The sequence below is a fragment of the Pocillopora verrucosa genome, chromosome 7, assembly GCF_036669915.1.
Source record: "Pocillopora verrucosa isolate sample1 chromosome 7, ASM3666991v2, whole genome shotgun sequence".
Taxonomy (NCBI): Eukaryota; Metazoa; Cnidaria; class Anthozoa; order Scleractinia; family Pocilloporidae; genus Pocillopora; species Pocillopora verrucosa.
The window spans coordinates 15,026,873-15,033,627 of NC_089318.1; the positions used below are offsets into that span (position 1 = coordinate 15,026,873).

The 6,755-nt window shown below is 39.2% G+C and overlaps 1 pseudogene; it reads left to right on the forward strand.

Annotated features, from left to right (window-relative positions):
• Nucleotides 1-244: 244 nt before the first annotated feature.
• Nucleotides 245-6,755, forward strand: part of LOC131797151 (lysophosphatidic acid receptor 1-B-like) — an 8,698-nt pseudogene continuing 2,187 nt past the window's right edge.

The following is a 6,755-nucleotide window of genomic DNA, read 5'->3' on the forward strand; positions in this document are numbered from 1 at the left end:
ACTGTATCGATACCTTTGAATAGCATGAACCCTTTCTTTGATTGAGTAAAGGGACTGTTTTGATACCTTTGAAAAGCATGGACCCTTTCTTTGATTGAGCAAAGAGTCCAAACATGACTGGTTCTTCATGAATGAGACTTCATTTATTCAAATTCATGTAAGGTCTTAAACCGTAAAAGAGCAATGTTGTAACCCTCTATCACAACTTGTTGTTGTGTTTAGCTTTTTCCAAAAAAGTGTGAAAATGATTGGTGCTAGTGAATTTCCAGACGGTAAGTATCTTATTGTATGTGTATTGTTTTAAAATAAGTAAGAAAGCATCAAACAAACAATGGTTCTTTTTTTTATTTCAGACAACGACTGTAGATCTGTGCGACGCTCTCAAACAATAAGAAAATGTTTCCGACAGCCTATTCATCTAGAAACCTGTTTAAGATGATGGTATGAAATGCAGGAAATCTGTGGACATACGCCTACTTACCCCTTCCCAAAAGGTGAACCAACAGCCAATCTGCTAGAAGGTCTGGCCGACAGACTAGTGCAAAACTAAGAAAATCCAAATATACGACCATGGTGAGCAGCAGCCCACTTCATGTACTTTAGAAATTATGAATGGAACAAAGCCTTAGCTGGAGACCAAGATCCTGTCTTCTAACAGTTTTTAGCTGAAATGTTACCAGGAGATGATACTGTCATGTTTGTTCACAATATTACAAGTAGCCAGATGTTTGTATCAAAATTACGTGAAGATGGTAGTCGAATTTGCCACTCGCTTTTTAGCCTCTACTAAGCTAGAAGAAAGATTTGGTTATGTTCTCCAAAATGTACAAGCCATGTAAAACTACCCCAATTAAGAGATCGTTCTGCTTTTGTAAATTTAAGTTTAGGTTTGAGACCAATATATCATGTTTGTATAGGTAATCACGTGATTTCGAATGCAATTTGGAATAAATAAGCACGATGAAATTAAGAGATCCTCGCAGCTAAGAACACTACTGAAACGAGTAGTTGAAAATAGGAGCTGAAAAAAATTCAGCCTCGTACGGGATTTGAACCCATGACCTCTGCGATACCGGTGCAACGCTCTACCAACTGAGCTAACAAGCCAACTGGGAGCTGGTCAATGTGTTGGGTCCTAATAAACGATGAATGATGATTTTAGATGTATGAAATTCATATATTTGCACTGCGGTGAAAAGATGAAATTGGCCTAGCCAAGTTGGCTTGTTAGCTCAGTTGGTAGAGCGCTGCACCGGTATCGCAAATGTCATAGGTTCAAATACCGTACGGGCATGAATTTTTTTCAATGGTTTTTGTTCGGTTCGCTCCAATGTTTTTTATCCTCCCTAAAATGGCGGAAATTTGAATCCGAATTTCTGTTCCCAACTACAGATACTAGGCTCTTATTACATCGTGCGAAATAAGGCGACTGAGGGCGTTTTGCACTTACCAAAATGTAAGAACATTTTGGTAAATGTACCGATTTTGGTCAAATGTAAGTTCGAGTAGTTCTTCAACTTCAGCGTGTTTCAAGTGATATTGAATGATTAGATTAATACCTTTTTTCCCAGTCATCTGAATTGTCTCAGTCTAATGTTTGATAACATAACCAAAGGCATCCCACCCAGAATGAACGCCAACACGTAGCCTATCACCAACTGAGTCTGACACGTGTTTGACTTTGTTGTAACCTTACGGCCCAGTAGAAAACATGAATGAAATGGGTCACTTTATGACTTGGTTAGGTGTACTGTGTTTTAATTGTTGTGATTCAATAAATTATGACTTGGTTAGGTATATTGTGTTTTAATTGTTGTGATTCAATAAACAAAGACTTGTTTCTCCCTGAGAGTTCTAAATCGCACCATCGTCACCTGTACCTGAAAAAAAGCACGTTTCCCAACATCACGTGAATAATGAAATTAAGAGATCCTCGCAGCTAAGAACACTACTGAAACGAGTAGCTGTAAATAGGACCTGAAAAAAATTCAGGCCCGTACGGGATTTGAACCCATGACCTCTGCGATACCGGTGCAGCGCTCTACCAATGCACCGGTATCGCAGAGGTCATGGGTTCAAATCCCGTACCGGCCTGAATTTTTTCAGGTCCTATTTACAACTACTCGTTTCAGTAGTGTTCTTAGCTCCGAGGATCTCTTAATTTCATCTCTCCACCGCAGTGCAAATATATGAATTTTCATATATCTAAAATCTTCAATCACATGAATAAGTTTTTTTTGTTAACGGACTTCTTGTTATAATTTCTCGTAAATTTCTTCCGACGCTTCTTTCGTCTCTAGCTGAGACTTCTTCAGGGAATGATTAAAACTAATATTGGACAGTATATAAACACATTCATGCGCATCAGTTTAACTTCCCACGGAAGTGAATAATAACTGAAACACGCTGTGAACGGATGTTACAAGAAACGCCCCAATTTGTTGCGGATTATTATAATTTCGGGGCCATACGATTAGCGCTAACTGTTGCGAATCAATAAACGAAGACTTTGTTTCTTCACAAGTTTTTTGCTTAATAAAGATAAAGTGACTGTTTATATCAACAGATTTGATCTGGTAAATTTGACAGCGTTAGAAATACAAAAGGCTAGCCTTGACGTTTTCGTAGTTCTGCCGGTAGCCAATTTGCCAGTCAGGTCAGTCAGCTACGTCTTTTCCCATCCTTACTAATAATGTATGCTTTCCATTTAGGTATGTTTTAAGTAACGCCCGTTTCTTTCTTGTAATTTCACCACCGTCGACAAAGTTTTGTTTACGGGCGTCCATATTTTTTTATAACCAAAACCTAACATTTAGAAATCATAGAAATAACTAGAAGTTCAATCTGTTTTGTTTTCTATTTTATGGGCAAATATACTTCGTCAATTATAACAAAGAGTGAAAAAAATTATACTTACTTTGCGCGAGGCACTTATTTTGTTGAGAGAGTCGCAAGTATAAACAATAGGCGGTTATATTGAATTATAAAATGCTTAGAGAAATGCGCGCGCGGTGATTGGTCAGAACTAGTTCATTATCTTTCCAAAAGCACACGGCTTACGTCACACAAGTGCACTGTTGAGATATAATGCGCGCAGCCTACGCCATCGGTACGAACGCGCACAATTCACGATACATTCTACCAAGGAAAAAAAAACTTGTTCCTCGAGCACTATTGAGTTGTATTAACACTTGGGAATTTTTAAGAACATTCGAGAAGTGCACTTCTCTCGTGTTCTTAAAATTCTCGCGTGCTTATACAACTCAACAATACACTCGACGCGTTTTTTATTTATTTAATATCACACTTACCTTGCACTAGGGAATAATTAAGTTGCTTTTGTTCAAAAATGAGGTCACACTGTGGTGTTTTATTCCTTTGTTTTCAACAACCGTAGGAAAAAGAAGTAACGCATATTAGTGTGATGTATCCTCAGTTTGGAAGTGGGAACCTGGCAGAATCATCGAGATTTAGAACTATATTTGCAAGAGCTGTCTGACTAAATTACAAAGGAAAAGAGAAAAAAAACATGCCCTTACGTTAGTATGCCGCCTTAGAGCAAGGTCCCACGATCAATTTTATACAATGGCACTAGAACAAGAACCTTTTAGTCAATCCATCAGGATGCGCCCAACGTAACCTTGCTAAAATTTTAACTTTTTAATCTCAATTACCATCTCCCCATTGGGACCCTCCCTATTTGGTGCATCTTTTGTACTCTATTTCATTAATGAAAGGGCTGAGACAAATGTACTTCGTATTTCATCAAACAACAATAAAGTAAGGAAAGAGGCGCTCTTCTGAAATAAATTATAAGGGAGCTTACTATCGATTACTAGCTTTAGTGCCTCTTTTGTCGTGGGTGTGTATTGGCACGAATGCCCTACAATCCTTTTCTTTTTCATCTAATATTGTAACAACTTTCATATTATTCAATTTATGACCAAAGTTGAAACCGGCCATTTCAATATGTCCAAAAGTGATAAAGGGTCTTTTCTTTTCAACACTGTACAGGCGCTGCAGAGGATGCAGAAAAAGAAGTGTGAGATCAAACAGTTTTTCGAGGAGTTCCCAAGAGTTCTACTTGATAAACTCCTGCTGACGGTGTATTTTTTTCTGTGCCGTGGACTCTAAGCGACGAATTTCCAGGCACCTTGGTTTGAATGCAAGCTAGGTAAGCAAGATTTGTGGGCGCTTACAGGATGTCTGCTCGAGAGACCTCCAGGCCAGGCTAATCACGCCCTCGGTTGGACCTGGGACTGTGAAAAAAATTATTGTAATCGTTACAAGATGAAATGAATTTTAAAAAGATCATTTTTTTGTTCTATATTATGTCATTGTTTTAGTATATACTAGAACTACTTACAAAGCCTTGATCCTGTGGAATATATTGTTCGAAAGCGAAATAGATGGGAATGTGACAACAAAAAGTACTCAGATCGCTCTGAATAGCAATTAGTTCATACAGCTGAATGATAATCGCACACAGCTGGGATAAAGCCCGAGACAGACATTAGAAGGACAAAAATTATCCAGGTAAATATCATTCATTTCATTATTCCAGGTAATGGAAAGACGGGATATGACTGCCCTCCATCCCATCATTTCAAGGTGTGTTCGCCCTGGAACGGAAGTGCACTCAGATGACTGGGCCTCTTACCGACAGATGGATCGAAAAGTAAACAACGTAAGTGTACAACAAGTAGTGGTCCACCGACTCAACTTCGTGAATCCAGTCACTGGGGTGCACACTCAAGAAATCGAGTCCTACTGGAACAGTTGAAAACTGGGCCAGAAAACACGCCGGGGAATAAGAAGGGAAGACTTGCTGTCCTACCTCGACGAGCAAAAGTGGCGGCAGTGGAGAGCGGGAACCCCTCAGCAAGCCATGCAGAACTTTTTGGCCGTGTTAGCCAATCGATATTTAGTTAATAATCCGTTTTTCTAAATACGCAACACCCTTTTTAAGTTTCTATCAGTTTACTTTGAATTTCGGTAACGATAAGAACGAGAAACAATCAAGCTACATCCATGACTTCGTTGAATAGATTTTCGTATGTTAAGTGTACTGTCCACTCTGGTCTGAGAAGATTTTCTAACGAAAAGAAGAATTCTAAATGCGATTTTAACTCGAATTTTACCTCATTTTGAATACAGATCTTTTCGAATTCGCGGATGAGAAGGGCTTTACGTATGACCTGGATGCATTGAGTTTTTTGCCGTAGGTGATCATTATAATAATATTTGCTAAAACAATTCATTCATTTTCATGCGTGGAGACAACACTTTTGTTGCGTTGTGAGAGCGCAATGACGTTTTTCAAAGCAACCGCGAAGTGTGGTCGGGGCCTTAATGTTGGAAGTAAAATTATTGCCAGTGTGAACGCGAATCAATCAGAGTGGAGCAAGAGAAACGCCTCAACGAAAAACGATAGAATGGGATAATTTATCTTTTCAATACATTTCCCCCACTTCCTAACAAAGACTTACGAATTACTCAACGTTGGTATCGATGTCGAGCTCGGTTTCCCAGGAACAAATATTGATCCACGAAGTTCATACATGACACGCGTCCTGTATAGCTGAGATCAACAATTTCGATCGTGTCATCTTTGTAAATAGTATTAGAAACATGGTAAATGTTTAGCTCGGTAATAATTTTTTTTTTGTTAAACTAGTTTGACCATAATATATAGATTTAGCCAAGCCTAAAAGCAGAGCTCGCATTTTTTTCCCGCATGTCTTAAGGACATAACGCCTTGCCCCGGCCAGAACTAGAACCCGGGTTGTCCGACTCGGAGCTAAGTGCACTGGCCACTAGACTACTGGACAAAGCCGTGGCGTTGGTGTGCCCGCGGTACAGTTGACCACGCATGTTAAAAGTAGTGTCTTGTTCGGTCGGTCGTACGGTCGTAAGGTCGTAAGTCCAAATTGTTTCGGCTTGATGGGTTACTACTACTTGGTATAATTATGGGGCTACGCTCTGCGAGCTCCGCTATTATGTTAAAAGTAGGTTTCAGGCCAGCACGCTTAAATACAAGTTTTTATAATCGAAGCGAAGATAAGCATGTAACTCAAATCTCACGTTTACTCCACCTAGCAATAAAAGGCCGCGATTGGATAAAACTTCAAAAGAGAGGTTTAAGAGAGTTATTCGGAATTAGGATTTAAATGAAGCAGAATTTGCATTGTAGCCAGAAGATAAAATCATTGTCCTGTATTCGACAATAATAGATGTTTCTTCCTCCAGTGACATGTTCAAATAAGATTCATCATCTTCAGTAGCGAGGACTGGCACTAATTCATTAACAGCTTCTTCAAAATCTGGATCTTGGTCCTCTTCATCTTCGCTCTTTGGGCCGTTGCCTGAAACACGAAAGAGGAAAAAATCATTAGAGAGAACGCTACTATGCGCGACTTTGAGCTCCAGAATGTTGATCTGTTATTAGAATCTCATATATTTTCCAACCCTCCTCCACCCTCTTCAAGAAAAAAAGCGGGTGTAAAAGCATTCTAAGAGAAACAAACAATAAATGGACACAGCACTTGTGCAATTCAGACAATCAATGCAGTTTTTGCGCACCAATCATCAGTGAGGCAGTATATCTCCCCATAAATGGCGTACTTAATTGTTATTTCCACAGTCTTTCTCGAAGTCACATGTAAAAGTAAGATATTTTTCACTCAAAACGAGGTTCAGGAGGCCCTTAACTTGATCTGAGAGAGTAGCAATTTTGCTCGCCACCCACGAAAGAG